Source organism: Zootermopsis nevadensis, unplaced genomic scaffold (genome assembly GCF_977971745.1).
Source record: "Zootermopsis nevadensis isolate Lab colony 2312 unplaced genomic scaffold, Znev_1.0 Znev_ptg000029l, whole genome shotgun sequence".
In the NCBI taxonomy this organism is placed as follows: domain Eukaryota; kingdom Metazoa; phylum Arthropoda; class Insecta; order Blattodea; family Termopsidae; genus Zootermopsis; species Zootermopsis nevadensis.
Genome location: NW_028259161.1, coordinates 4,410,763 through 4,427,331, shown reverse-complemented (window position 1 = coordinate 4,427,331; position 16,569 = coordinate 4,410,763). Strand labels below are relative to the sequence as shown.

General features: G+C 38.9%; 1 protein-coding gene across 5 annotated transcripts in view; it reads right to left on the bottom strand.

Moving 5' to 3' along the window:
* Window positions 1-16,569, bottom strand: part of LOC110835800 (protein prickle) — a 386,112-nt gene that overhangs the window by 153,029 nt on the left and 216,514 nt on the right. The gene's annotated exons all lie outside the window — the stretch shown is intronic.

Sequence of the window (16,569 nt, the reverse complement as noted above, 5' to 3'; positions counted from 1 at the left end):
ACTTTCCAGCGACTTTACGTTATTGCTACATAAATGTGATCCGAGTTTATTGGTTCATAACAAGTATTCAAACAGTGGGAGACCTAAAGAACACCTGAAATGGAATATGGCCTATAATTAGTGCAAGTTAAATTCAAAAGCTTTGCTACGTACTACACTTTATTTGGTCTATTAATGTTAATTGAATACATATCCGTGGCGCTTGGTTAACTAACTCATGTTATCACAATAATAAATAAATATCTGCAATAAATTCTAATGCCCTACAGGGCCTAAAGTCGTCTGTAGAAACGTAATTAAATACAGTGATCAGTGTAGATGGTTTCCATTGTGATAACATTAGTTATCCAATGACTTCACTATGACGTAGTCAAATTCAATTTACGTTTAAAATTCTAAGTGCAGTACAGAACTGAAATCTGTAATTAACTCAAGCTCATTAATTTCCTCACACGGCAATGCTGGGCTGTTGGAAATGATAAATGAGAAACTCTAATAAGCGACATCCGATAGAGTTACACTGACATCTGTCAAATTAATTGCCAACTCAAATCGCACATAGTACAGCTTTACAAACGATGCTGATGGGGGGTGACTAGTCTTGGAACCACTCCATGTTCAAATTTTACAGCAGGACGATTAGCAATAAAGCGCAAACATTTTAACTATTTCTACCATCCGCTTTAACATTCAATCCTCCTAGGAAAGTTTAAATATCGTTTCCGGGTACACTTTTCTTAATTAAATCTTCATAGTCATGTTGACAACCTTTTTCACGCTAAATACCGCATTTCGCCTATTCGAAGACGGAATCGGGGCGCGTCTTACACTTTACGGCGTCTAAGAATCGATGTCGAAACATTATATTGTGTGACTAAAGTGCAAGGAAAATCTTCATGTCCATAAAATTAATCATGGGACAGCAAACACAAATACAGCAACAAACAATATTTCAAAAGTGTTAATACAAAGAAATTTCATGTTTGGATATTGACAATTCCTAGTGTAATACACGCATTATTTTTCCTGAAAACCTATTACGAAATCAAGGGTTGCCTTACTATTGAGGGAATACGGTACCGTCTGTAGTATACAAAACATCGTTAAATAACCTACAAATTAATTTATGAACCAGCTTGTGTTCATGGCACAGTATAGAAGCCAGATGTAATATCCTTCGTACTGGTTTAATGTAGCTGAAGTTAGTCTAGTGCATAAATAATAGCAAAGGGGTAATGGGAGTGTAGAGGATTAGCTGGATCGCAGCAATAAGACGGTTTTAAAGCTTCTTTAAACAAATATTAGAATACGAGTAAAAAAGGGTGTCAGTGACTAACAAACCCCATTCTGAACGGTAATTAAGTCACAACTATAATCAAAATAGTGTAATCTGCAGCTGTGCCTATTTTCGCGAGTGTAACCACTTGAAAATACTGTGAAACACACAAACGGCAGGCAAAACTGTACTCTTGGGTCACATTAAGTTCACCTTCTAAATGCTGGTTGTATGTGAACTGATCTTGGAACGTGAACTACGTCAATGGCCCTCGGAAGGAGCCCCATTAAAATGATATACTAGGCAACACTGCAACATTTTATGAAGCCATTACAATGTCAACATAAAAATGATATATTTTACAAGTTGCAAACACGTCCATATCCCAGTTTACATCACTTCAAAAAGAACGCGAGCTTCAAACAACAAAACCTGTAAGATGCATATCTAGTCTACAATAAACTGAAGCTGGAGGACCAATCTCGTTTAAATTACTTTCATATTAACATAAAAACGAATAAAGAGAATGTTCGAGAAAGCTTAGTTTCGTTACAGTTGAGAATAGGAGAGGCTGGTGATCTCCGCCAATGTTGGGAGACCACTCTTAGGCACAGAATTTAGAATAAAATGGAAGTTTGTAAGCTGAATGCGAGAAATAGGATTATACCTTATACGTATACACTAATACAAATTGGAAACATTACTGAATAAGAATTCTGAATATTAAAATTCATATAGCTATGTAATTAACATTTTACCACAAATGTTGACGTGTTTTCAGTTCCACTGAATAATTACTATTCTATGCCAAGTGACACACTTTACATTTTGCTTAATTAGTCTTAGCTGTCACGTATTTTCGAAGAACAATACGTGATAGCTTTCAGTGCGAACGGGGGAAGGGGGGGCAATGCCAACATACAAAATTCACGGCTGTGTGTGACAGCGTGTTATTAGCGAATTCTACATCCATACATTTTACCCACATACAATCTTTTTCCTAACTCAATAAACTGTAGCCGATTGCAAGTCACAAAATACCTTAAAAATCCCAAAAATTATAACAGCAGGACGTGTGTGTGTAAAAACTTGTGCCCCCCCCACCCCCGTTATTTTATTTTCATTGACTACTACGATAACCTCAAATTCAGAAATATGTCTTCTCGTTTCAGCGCCTCACGCAATAGGTTTTAATAATAACACGAACAGAATACTAATTTCCGTATAAAAATCAACATTAAGACTCTGAACAGAAATCTGTAACAAGACTTACTTCTTCTGTAGAACCCACCGTTTCAAAGGACCTTCTGGAATGAAACATCTGCATTTCTTACCTGAAACAACAAGAAATTAGTGTAATTGTTAGAGCGAATAAAACGTTTCAATTATTTGTACTTAATTGTTTTATATAAACAAAATCTTTGTAAAATATTTACAGATTTTCCACATTACTATGTTAATAATGACGACTGCTCCTTAGCATAGTCCACTGACAGACCTGTAAAGATGTTTTCATACAGCTACAACACTTTAGTCCTTAATAAACAAAGGCCATAGTAAAGGACCTTCTGTAAATTGTCGGCGGTTATGTAACTAGTCAAGAAATCGCCCATTTCGTACAGAATCATTCGAATAAAATCAAACTGAAAAGGAGGTACGGCGTATAACAAGCCACAGCGTTTACCGTAAGTAGTTTGACGATTATTTACGCTTTGTAACGTGAGAGAGAACCTACGACAGTGACCAAAAGACCACATTAATCTACTAACCTCAAACGCAGGACAGTAGTCAAAATATTTGATAAAATTATAGGTGGAAATTACAATCTCTTAGCTTCACAAAAATAATGACGTAGATGGCTGTCTTCTGGGTTGTATCGCCGTGCAGAGGGATAGACGTTTACCAACGTTTCTGAGGTCCTTGCCGCCTCCATCATCAGGGCGATGATACAGCCCATAAGACAGCGTCTTCCTACTCACCGCTGCGAGAACATGAAATTCTACATGATACAGATGCCAAATACGGGCTACACTAAAATAACCATTACATGTGAAAGTGTTAAAAACGAGTTGAATTCAATTTGTCTGCGATAACGTTGCAGGAAATCCACTTTCCGTGTTCTCCGCCCAATCCTTGCTCCCCCAATCCGAGATCTTCACCTCAAAGACATCGCTTAAGCAGCGACATTTCCAATACCTCACAACTGTCTCCTTGCCTTATTCTTTGTGTCACCAAAGCAGAAGACACCACAATCTATGAAATGAGAAGTAAAAACTGCAGGAACAAGCAAAACTTCAAATAACGTTCAGACAGGAAACAAGGTGTTTGCAAAGCATATTTCCTAGGAAACCAACCCACTGATGGTCACCAGGTTCCACCACATCAACATTCGGACAGCTGGCATGTCTGAGAACATTGAAGAGTGTAATTAAAAATACGGCTCCAGGAGAAAATCCGACGGTATAATATTCTACAGATTCTTTTGTAAAAATCTGACTATAATTCTTAAGGTTGCATAAAATTGTAGAATTTCTTAATCAGCTGATAGGATTTCTTAATTCAATTCAGAATATAGAACTTTAATTTGCTGACTGAGAGACCGAAACACAAATGAGTAAACGTAACCAACGAAGCAGTGAGGAAACAGGAAGGACAAGCCATCTGGAAGACGGCATCTTTGCACCTTAAATTGTAAAAATGCGTTGTCCAGAGCACACAGTTGTCCAAGTCCCATTCCTTAAAATCGATTTCTAAGAAATGAAATTCTAGGGTGAGAAAAGAATGCGTATACTATCTGTAAAAGACGGAAACAGTCCGACAGTTGAATGACGCAGTTCATTGTTAACAGCAGACCAAAATCAAACATACAATAACACTGACAGCAGGGGAGGAAATTAAACGCTACGTCTAGCTTTGTCGCTCCTTTAGTATCAAATAATACAATGCCATGTTATATTCACTGAACAAAACATTTCATATTTCATGAACTACAAAGTTTTGTCTTTATTTATTGAAACGCTTCCATCGGGTTTTCCGATAAATGCCCACGCACCGAGAAACACATTCAATACGCATGGCACCGCTACTGCGTCACTGAAACAAAAGACACGGTTCGCTGCGCATCGGTGGAATTATGGAACTCAATCAGATAAATTAAGCGAAATATGTTTAATTTCCTTTCACAATAAAACCTTATTTAGGATTACACACATTTTATAGAGTACGTTTTATATTCAAAAGTGATTTAATTTCATTTCAGCCTGACTTTCTATGATAAACTGTCTTCAAAAACCTTGGTAATAAACTACTTTAGTATGTAACTTCCCTTTCATGATATTTAACTGACTTCAGTATTATTATTAAACTCCAAACAATAACAACAAAAGTTTTCAGCCAATGGGACAGCAGAGAACTAGACCCAGGGCAACCAAAGTTTCAAGAGTTTCACCATTTTGTTTGCACAGCGCTAGAACTGAGACGCATTTACTTAGTCACACAAAGAGACGACGAGGCAATAGTGTGTAGATCTATAAATTACGGCCTTCTAGCACCCGGGTGTAGAACTTGCCCTACTGGTCGCCAACCCAAATACTTTTGGGAACAACCAACTCCCCTTCAGCTGGCGGATATTAGTTTATCGGTGGCCTGAGGCATGGGGTTCGAGATAGGAACACACGAATCTGGCAGATACGAGAGACAGTTGATGTAGTTTCGGAAAGTTTATACGACATGGCTCGGTTTACGCGTATGGGATATGTCACAACAGTTTGCCAGTTGTGATTCTACTGCTGGAACGCGGTGGCGAGAAGCACTCTCATGGGACGAGAATGTCTTTAACACGAGGCACGACATTCAGTACACGCGACAATATTTCCTTTCTGTCTTTTGGAAGCAAACAAGAAGCAAATATGAAAAAAAAATTCTAAGCGCCTGGAATTTTACTGTCATATCTCCACATCTTTATGGCGAGGTGTTTGCAGAAGAACGGCGTTGTATTTTAGTATTTTACAATTTTCGTCACATGTAAACTTCTGTCTGCTCTTATGTTTCTTACAGCTTCTAAATCCCAAGCCCGGTCTCATATTTAGACGAACTGCGGTGCATACAGAATTTTGGTAGGGAATCCATCTGGAAAAAGACCACTGGACAGACCAAGAAGGAGACAGGGGATATCAAGATGGATCTTAGGGAGGTGGGCTGTGAGGATGACAAATACATGGAGTTGGCTCAGGATCGTGGACGGTGGCGGACGTTGGTGTTGTCGGGGTTGAACCTGCGGGTTCTGCTACCAGGGAGTTAGTTAATTAATTTTATTATCATCTTAGAGTTATTCGGGATTTACCGAATTGTCACCCTGAGTGGAATTATAGTCATAAGAATAAATACTTTATAGTAAGAGAACAGCGACACTAGTGATAGTTATACCAGAGCTGTAAACAACAAAAATTCTGTCAGGCGTACACAGTTTTCTGTAACGAGAACTCAAATGAGTAAGTGATTGATTGACGTAGTATTAATATTCTTTCTCTCATACTATGCAAGTACGCTATTTGTCTTGACGTTCAATTATTACACACACAAGTCAATCGCATTTAGCTATCACGCTGCACAAAATACGAAAATACATTTCCTTGTATTTCGTAAACTGTTTGCCTTAGCGAAAAATATTTGAAATAAAACTTGTTGACTTGAAAGAGGCATACGTTTTATGTACCGGTAATGTATGTATTTTCTTGTAAGATAATAATTTTTTTTAAGAAAAGCCCTTTAATTTCAGTAGCATGTAAAAGTTGTGTTTCTCCTTAACCTCTACAAACTAAGAATAAACTGACTCGAAAATTACAGTGCGTACTTCCGGTACCAAACTGTACCGAAATCCTTTCGGTACAGTTTGAAAGATTAAAGTTTCAAGGAGACTAACGGATACGTCGTCTCCTATATGCGTCCATTTCTTATACTTAATGCAAAAGAGACATACATCTACAGAAGTGAACTTGTGACTTCATTTCACGGGAATAATCCATCTCCTTCTGCTTCATAAAAGTTCCATTCGTTGCCTAGGGGCCTTCCAACCCATCAGTCTTCTCGTCTCCCGTTACTCGGCGCCACAGTAACGTCTTTTGTTTCGCTCCGTCAGATCATCCGCATCCCAACAGAAATGCTCTTCCGGCTGTATGAACGTCTGGCTGAATCATTTGTTTTCTGTCCCACAGATAACATAATACACACATTCTCCACTGTGTTACCCAGAAATCAATGAGCACAAGTTTAGTATTCCGAAGGATTCCTTCTACTTATTCTGAAACATGTTCTCGAGTTCAACGAGTTTTGCGCCCATTTCAGTGATTTATACATGGGTTATTAAACGACTAGTGGACGTTTGCCCATTCCGGTGATTTTCATTTGAAGTCTGTGAAATGAGAACGGACAGAAGTTGAACTGATTAGCAACACAATCAAATAAATGCATCACTTAACTTTAAAATAATGGCAATGGAAACGAATATGAAAATGATATATTTGTATAGATGAAATCAAAAGCAGTGGGTTACGATGTGTTTAAAAGTAAATCTGTCCTCGGTACAAACCAAGAAAGCGCTTGGGAGGGGGGTTCAGGACGTACAGCTCCTAAGCATTCTTGATCTCGGCGCTAGATGGAGGTGAGTGGTCAGCGTCACGTCCCAGCTGTGCGCCTTAGTGCCAGGTAAAGAGCCTCTGGACCCATTGGATAGGGGACTGAATGGACCCACGGGCCAGACGAAAAAAATCATCCAGTCCGTGATCAGTCACTGTACTGATTCAGAAGCCTCGGCTATGCGCTACGTTTACAGTTACACAAGTTATGAATACCAAATGTCCCGGCGTTTGCGAATTATGAATTAGAAAAGGTGCGCAAGGAAGTGGTTTTGTCCTAGGTAAAACTTATTTCCAAAAATCACCCGCAAGAACTGAAGAAATGATCGGTCAGGACAGCCGGTTTCTTGGCCGAGACGTAAACTCGGAACCTCCCTCAGTATCAGTCACGAGTGCTAACCAGTCGACCACAATGTTCGGTCACGTAGCAGTGGCCCAGAAGAAATGTGTGGGCACAGCCTCAGCTGTGCTGTGGCCGCAAGTCTGGGGCATTCCATCAAAGTTTAAAGACATTTGGCGTCTTCTGTACCCAGAAGCCAGCAATGCGGTATAAATCGAGTGCTGGCGCAGGACGCCGAAATTCGGTTATCGCTCATACACTCCGCTGAACTTCATTTTGCTCTCAGTCATTCACACCCATCCACTCTTTTTCTCCTTCACGTTTTTATCTTTACACTCTCCTACTCATCAGCCCGTGTTTCTCCTCCGTTCCTAGGAATCTATTCCATTCCGTAAAAAAGATTCTATATCTTAGAGATTTCGCTTTCGTCTTGTGTCTCCTCCATTACTTTACACGTCACACAATGCCATTCTCTAAGAATGACGCACTTCATCTTACTCTGATCATCACGCAACTGCGTCGTACTAAGCAGGAGACCTACGAATTGCGATTATCAAAGGTTGGCACACGCTTCCCACTTGCTTTCGGTTCATCCGTGAATTGAGACCTAACTGAGATATCTTAATAAAAGTGATTAATTGGTATAAGGTGAGCCAAAATTAAAATTCGGTGCTATTATTGTAAGGTGGGAATCAATGGATGGGAAACATATTTCAGTAAATGACAACAAAGTCGCTTGAGCTTCACAATTCCATTGTACATTAAAAGGTGCGTAGCTTTGTAAAAGGGAGAAAGACAAGAAGGAAAGAAACGAAAAAGGAAAGATAACTCAAAATGTGTAAACTATTCAATAGAATGAGTGAAGTTAAAATTCGTATCTGTGGTGGAAAAAGCTCAGGCACCATGAAAATCAATTCCTGACGGCCAAACTTTACTGTATTAATATTAGTCCTAACACTGAAGTTCACTGTTAAACACAAACCAATATACTACTCAACGGGTAGCTGTCTCTATTTTGACGTAGGAATACGGAAGGAGGGCCTAGTAAAATCGCGAATTAGCTCAATCAAGATAGAATGTCTACCGACCCACATTCAAAAGTGTAATCTTACGAATACGAATCCAATGTAATAATCTCTCCTCAACAAATTTTTTTAGCAGTCCGATATTTAAATTAAAACCTTTCACATCCCAAAATTTGTTAACGTCATTCTTCATTATCGATCAGACAGAAAAGTTTAAAAACAAACCACACGGAACGTCGATGATAAGTGGTTGGCACTCCTGTTTCGAATTTACTAGATGAATAGTTCGATTCTCTGTCAGCAAGTAGAATGTTCTGTCTGAATTTGTTCAGTTTTCCACAGTCCCTTAAAAAACGCTAAGACTGTGACTTCGATTATGCCAGAATTAATTCTATCGTTCATCTAATTTATTTTTACAATCACCATATCCGACACCAAGCTACAGTATAAGCGGTGTTAAATATGTAGGAAATAAAAATATACTTTTATTAGTAGGATTTGTGTTCTAACGGCGGTAAGTACAAATTTGGTTGTCTTTTGGGTATCACAAAAACAAGAATTTAAAAACAAACATAAAATTAATATGAACACGGTTACTAGTGAAAATATAACAATTTGTGTTATTAACAAAAGTGCACTTTCTATTCATTCATCATCGCAATAATATCAACGAACAACTCAACAGTCAATGTTAAGTATTCCACACGATCCACCAGCTACGCTGAAATAGCAACATCGCCGTGATCATGCGGCAACATCTCCTACACATCTGTCGGCCTTGTAGTCCGAACGAATTGTTGCAGGCGTTACTCAGAGACAGCAGTAACTGAAATCCTCTTATTTTTCAGAGATCGCGGTGACATGTTTTTAGGTCGATGTACGTACGTTTCTATGGCTACACCGAAATAAACTTAGTGAATAAGATTGGCTGGGAAGGACATAAAAGAAAGTGCATGTGATATATTTTAAGGTACAGAAGAGATTTGAGAAAACATGAAAAGCCCAGTCCGCACAACTTCTCTGGGCCGGTATTCGAACCCAGGAACTCAAGTACGACACAGGTGTGGCAACCACTGCATGAAAAAATTTAGTTCAGCCAAAACCAACAATGGTGTCTTTCAAAAATAATTTCCTACGAATACACCATTTATTTAATCGGCCATATTAATGCAAACACAAACCAACAAGTAAGCAGGAAAAACAGCACCTTTCAAAAAGAATTATCTGAACCAAGAGAACATGATTACTAAAAAATTAACAGAATTCCATATACACCCACAACAGAATAATTAAACCAAATACGGTACCGAAATGAAGCATGTGATATGGAGTTATAACATTTCTAATTTCTAACAAAATCATCACAAATAATATCCATAAAATCTTAACGAATAATAATAATTTATGACAATATAGGAGGAAGAAGATTGTGTACAAGAAGGAAGAAGAGGATGAAGAAGGAAAGGAAAGGAAAATAAGTTGAAAAATAAGGGGAAAATAGTGACAAATACTTCAGATTTAACATTAACGAACATACAAATTGCCTTGTAGAGACGAATACGTCGCGTTTGAAGGATCACTTGTAAAGTTTTAAAAGGGATAAGAACCAAAATTTGTGTTGAAGGCGGGACACTCGAGTCCTCTTTAACTCCCAATAATCCTGAGAAGGATCTGGGTCCTCACGCAGTGAGATAAGTAACGACTTGCTACTGGCGCCAGACTGGCGCCTCTACAGTGCCGGTAACCATGGCAACAAAGCATCCGCCTATACCCCCAACCTTTCTCTCGGTTTGTACTCTCTCGTATTTTGTGGAAGAATAAAGGAATTTTCTTTTTGGTTAGCCGCAGCTACTGTAAATACCGAGAAATCTTCATCCTTTTGACTTGTCATATCTACCAACAAGAACTGAAAACATAATCGCCACGTCATCAGCTTAAACATTACGCGCAATACGGATAAATGTCAGGCTAAGGACGAGATTGATTTCGTAAAATAAACTTTAATTACTTTCAGTGTGGGAATCGTTAATCGATTACAACAGACCAGGGGTTCCCTAATACGGCCTGAAAGTTTTCGTTTTTCGCCATAAGTTTTATATTTAGCATCACTGAGTTACTGAGAGCTCATTGAAGAATAATAAACAAAGAAACAACGCTTTAAAATATTTGGAACTATAATTGTGATTTAGTCTTTCATGGGTGACATTTTTGGTAATTTACCCTGAGGGAAAATGGGAGAGACAGGATTAGCCATCACATTCTCTTCTATACTGACAGCTGAAACAGGGTGATGTCATACAAGGGAGTCACGACTCGCAAACACAAACATTCTCCCTAAGGTTAACGAACCGACACGCTTCTCACATGAATGAAATCAAGCGACTGTACCCAGATGTACTGGATTTAACAAAAATCAGCTTACAAACGGTGTGGGCCGGTTGCCTGGAAACGCAGTTCAGTCTGCTGATTATCTGATAGGATTAAGTTATTAGCCACTAATTACTTCTGTACATTCTGATGTTGCCATTACTGCTTTAGAGCACTGGTTCCAAAACTGTGATTCGCGAATCCTTTACAGATATTCGAAACACATCATGTGATTAGGCGAATATAAACAATGTATTGTAGATTTCTGAACGCAATTGTTAACGTAATTGTTTTCCTATAACATATTTATTAATGTCCTCCCATCTATAACAAGTTCTCCCAAGTAATCCTTCGCCGTGATGCACCACTCATACCTGTCCGCAGGCCAGAAACATTAAGATGGACAGTCCCCTAACAAAGGATTCTTACCAACCGTTTAACCTTTAGAAGCACGAAGTTCATCTACATAATACTTAACGAAACAGTTCCTACCTCAAAGAAAACAACGCTTCTTCATTCATGGCTGTTCTCTGTGCCTGGAATTGTACTAGGACGTAAGAGGGAAAGGTGTACGCAATATAGCGCTGAGCGCTAGGTAAAGGTGAGTTGCTTCACAGTGGGTACGATAACACCAGATTGGGTATGCGACCGAAACAGTGCGGATGTTGTGGCAAAGAAAGATGTTCCTACCTGGACTCGAACCCAGGCAGTTCAGTCAGCAGTCACTCACTCAGTTCGCAGGAGAGTGCTTCAAACGTCTCTATTGGAAGGCTACTGCCAGAGACAACTGAAGGAGAACAATGTGATGCCACAGACCCCTCTTCAATCTTTACGTTTCGTTTAATCAGAGAGAACTGTAGCTGCATTATGTCTGCGAACTAAATGAACGCGGTGACATGCAAATAGCTGGTGTAGACCACAATGTTCTAGACGCACAAAAGTGTAGTTTAGAGACCATTACATGTCCTACACTTCTCTCTGTAAAGATCATTTGTAGCGTAGTACAAGACGTGAACCCAAGATTCCTACGGTTTAGAAACCATATAAAAGCTAATCCTATGGAAGAAACTCCATCATGTAGCAGTAATATCGCATTGCTAATAATAATTCTCTACAACCTTTCCACCCCTTTCCACGACACAGCCTTTCTGTAGAGTTTGTATGCTCTCACAACCTACTTGGCCGACATGCTCGTCACAGTCCCTCCCTTTCTACCCCTCACCCTTCCGAACGAAACTCAACAAATGCGTACGCGTTGGCGTGTACCACCCGACAGTCCCTGTACAGTATAATTTGTATTCCAGACAAAATGCATGCATTCTCCAACTCTCATGAATTTAAATTAATAACTCTGCAGTCATAAAGGACAGCAGAAGGCGCTAGAGGAACAGCACATTGTGTGTAGGTGGGTGGCTACTGTGTTAAATACAACGTACAAATAATATTTACCTCTCCGCTGAGCAATTTCAATAACAGTACGGCAGGGACAAGCTCAGGTCTCCAGAAGAAAATTCAAATGTCGTTCAGACAAAGCTAAGCATTTAAATTCTGGCCCCTTCTGCATAAGACAATGTTATAACATTTTGGTCCTCAACCTTAAAGGGAAGAGACTAAGTAGGACAGATACCTATATGTAAATGGGAGGATAATATCCAATGGACTTAATAGGGATAGGGAGTAAGATGTTGAAAGAACTGAACTGGCACGGATTACTGGTAAGTGTCAGGTTCTTGTGAACAAGGCAATGGAGTTTTCGGTTGCATAAAAGAAGAGAAATTTATTGAACAGCGGAGTATCTTCTAACTCACGAAAGGAAGGCGCTCCAACGTAAATCTTGTTGTTCATTTATATTATTTCAGATAGGTATTTCTACAGCTTTTAGTAAGAAAAATATATTAACAATTAAAATTTCTAGGATGTCAAGTCTTCAAATTGCTACTAAAATGCTGTAATGATAACATTTTAATATATCTTCCTACACGGTCCAGTAAAGGGTTCTGTGAACACGATGATAAACCTTCAATTTCTACAAAATCAGGCGATTTTGAATTCTGTAAATATCAATCGTTCACTGGAGAAGCAGTACAGTGTGGTTCAATAAACGTTCTACATAACTGACCAACAGCTAGTAGGTCTAACCAAATTAAAAGTATATGAAATTCCATAAAGTAATGATCCCTTAAAATAGGCCTACTATTTATAGCTATATACAGCATGAAATAAAGTAGTCTTTAGACATCACACGACTTCTCAAGATTTCACAGGCCTGTGTAACATGCATGCAATGTTCATTTCTATGGGGTGAAATTACATGGTCAACAGAAAGAAAATGTGAAATCGCTGCCTGATCAGTGTCTGTTGATTTCTGCTCCATACCCATCCAACAGATATATCTACATTCATAGAAAATAATTAAAAATTACGATACTATAAAATTTGAGGACGGCTGTCTTCTGCGTCGTAGCGCCTTGTAGACATTTTCTAACGTTTCAGAAATCCCTGCTGCCTCCATCATCATGGCACTCATCACCCTACGGAGGCAGCAAGGACATCTGAAACGATGGTAAATTTCTACCAGACTACACGGCGCTACAACATAAATGACATCCATCTTCGGTCTCACCGCTGTAAGAACCTCAAATTCTACTTAATAATTACAAAATTTAATTGAAGTTCTTAGAGAAACCTTAAACATTCATTAAGAACTTTAATATTGGGCCTATAACGATCGCCAACGTTGCATTCGTCCCTATGACTTAATTATATTTCAAGATAACACGAACATACCTAAACATACTGTGAGTGTAGTTATGCTAATAGCTTGCATAAATTCTGTAACAGCCTTTGTTCCAACTCTGCGCAGTAATTCTGAGGACCAAAGAGTAGTTCGCATTCCATGTAGACAGGCAGTTAACAAGTCCAATCAGCAGGATATGGTGTTCATACGTCTCTGCTGACCAATGCGTCAGTCCACATTCCCTGTTATGATAACTGATTCGGGGCAGAGGGTGTAAACGTAACACTGAAATATAGCATTCCTACAAACAAACGCTCATACTAGGACACGCGGGGTTCTAAAAATTAACTCGTAACAAAACCCAGACAGAAACAAAATGGCACATACTGGGTAGCACTGAGATCACTTTCGTTTTGGGAACTGCCTGGTTAGAATACAGATTTTCATAAGTTCCTCATAGAAAGCAATGATATTTGTCTTAAAATAGGTCACACGACAGGTTTGTTCAATATCGTTCCCAAATCACAATCCAAAAGTCGAGGGTGATTAATTAGCACATCTCCTTCAGATTATAAAATGGGGCCCTGGTTTAGAAACCAAACCCACAGACTTCGCGGTTTTTCTGAGTAACTCCAAAAAGTGCCTGGACAGTATCTTCAGATACGTGAAGTCCGTCTTCATTCACGTAACTTAAATTCATAATCAACTTACCGCTTCATAACCTAAGTAATTAACACAACGTAGTTAAATAAACAAAGACGCTCAAAATTATGTTTACTGTATGTGCACCTATGTTTGTGACACCCTGTAGGCTTAGGGCCTGAGAAAGGTTCTTGTGGTCTCCTAAATGCACTAATTGTGGTGCTTCCTGAGGTCCAGAAGACGAGGAACCATTTCTAGTTTCATGTCACTTTATCACCATTCCCCTTTTCCAGTACGAGAAAGTAAAATAAATTAAAGGACCAGTCTCCTGGCGTCCTCCTACTTGCGAAGCTCCCTGTAGTCCCAGAGCAGGAGGAGGTAATTCCTATTTGCATGTCACTCCATCACTCTGTCCCGTGGTGACAACGGGCACACAAATAAAGATAAAGAGAAAGTTGCTTTTGTGCTGTCACCTCCTGGGGTCATCCTGAGTAAACTCATTTAGCTTATTCCAGCTTCGCACAATTCAGTTCTGTAGCACGACTCTAAATATGTTTTGAACCACAAAGAAAATTCATCTCATGGGATAGAAAATAAAAACAGCAAGGTGACGAAGAGATGAACACAAATGGTCACACGAGCCGACTTCTAATAGCTTTTGTCTCTTGCGTGTCGATACACAGCGTGAGCCTTTTGAAACAGCCAAGCACAAAACTAAAATATGAGAAAATAAAGTATTCAATACAGGAATGGTGACAAACATTGCTGGAAAAATGTGTGAAAATTAATAAAGACGTATGAAGGTAAAAATTGTGTTTAAAATACGACAATTCCTTCATATGAAACCTTAGCAAATAAGTTACTGCGATTACTGGTCAACGATTTTTCGATAATAAACGTTAAGTTCAAACACAGTAACGTTGTGATGATGTTGCACACACCTGTGGCTAACGGCGCACTTTACACGAAGTGTGTACAACAAACTACACTAAATAGCCATCCATATGTCTCTATACAACAGTATAGCTTAAATAACTAACGTATCATAATGGACTGGACTTACAGCTTCCTTATTACGGTGGGTTTTACACAATATTAAACACACAGTACCCACTCTGCCAGCAGAGATCACGTAATCACCTATTAATATTTATAAAAGATGTAATGGGACCAAAGAATCAGCATTACTATTATTTATTATGTTTATAAAACACGCTTACTGCAATTGTTTCTACAGAACAAAAATAAATTAGCGCTAGAAATGTTGCAGAAATTGCAAGCAGGGGTTTCAAAATAACAACATGTTGTCCTACAGAAAATGTGAGAAGAATTTTGCAGTGGTTTTTGCTGTTGGAGTCGCCAGTAGAATGAGTAAAAATGCGTCTTTGACATCAGTTTCTGTGCTTCCTGCACGCAAGACTCATTCGAAACACTTCGCACTAAAACTTTTCCATTTCCCGATCTCTTCACTTTCTGAGACCGACTTTCCATCTCGCTCGAGGGGCTGAGCCCAATACAGATACCGAAAGCGATGCTGCCACGTCACGTCGTCAAGATACCCCCCTTCCCCCACAGAATAACAAAAAAAGAAAAACTTAAACAGGAATCCCTTGTTATTTTCGCAGAGAAATGGAATTCGATTCAGTTTGGGTTCTCTACAAGGTGATAGAGATTTGGTTTCATACAAACTCATCCTGACCCAGACATCACACAATGAAACATGATTGCGTTCTGTGTGAAAAATCTTCCAATATTTTTCAGAAGACAAACACTCTATCAACATTTTGATTTCTTTTCTTGTATAACATAAATAAAACATCAAAACAATTTTTAGATGGTTCGTACCTTTCCAAAACCAATAGAAAGAAAGTCCGTGAGTTTCTTTTCCCTACTTTACAAATAAAAAAGATGTTTTCCTTCAAGAACGCACGTGTAAGGGAAAAAGCGAAGGTGGTTATTCCAAATCTGCCAAGTCTAAGGGTGGAAATGTAGTTGGTTGGAGTCGACAGTTGACTGTCTAGAAACCTTATAGAACTGAGGACAGCAGCAGATGTGCGAGGAGGGGGGGGGGGGCAGAGGAGCTCCCTCTAGGAACGCGTTTCAAGCAGGTGTCGACGGATTAATGCGCCGGAAGATCCCTAGCGACTTCCGAATGCGAAACGCAAAGTGAAGAGGAGAAATTTTAAAAAGCCTTCTTTCCAACCCCACGAGGATTTTATTGTATTTATGAAGTAAATGGAATAGAATATTGGACTACAGGCTTGAAATAGGCCTATACGGAACGAAATTTACGATGTTGCCTAAGAATTAGACGCTTTATGACTAAGTAATAAGAATGGGGTGAAGAAGGCAAGAACATTAAATTCTTATTATATTTATATATCTCTGCATTTATACAAGAAATTTTAAAGAAAAGACCGATCTCCTTGAATTACGATTTAACAAACATGATAAAATCGTGTTTTAAGGGATGCCTCCTGTTTTCTGTTGATCGGAAATCAGGTGCGCTTTCCGGATGTTGCCATAACAAATAATTCAACCATATTTCG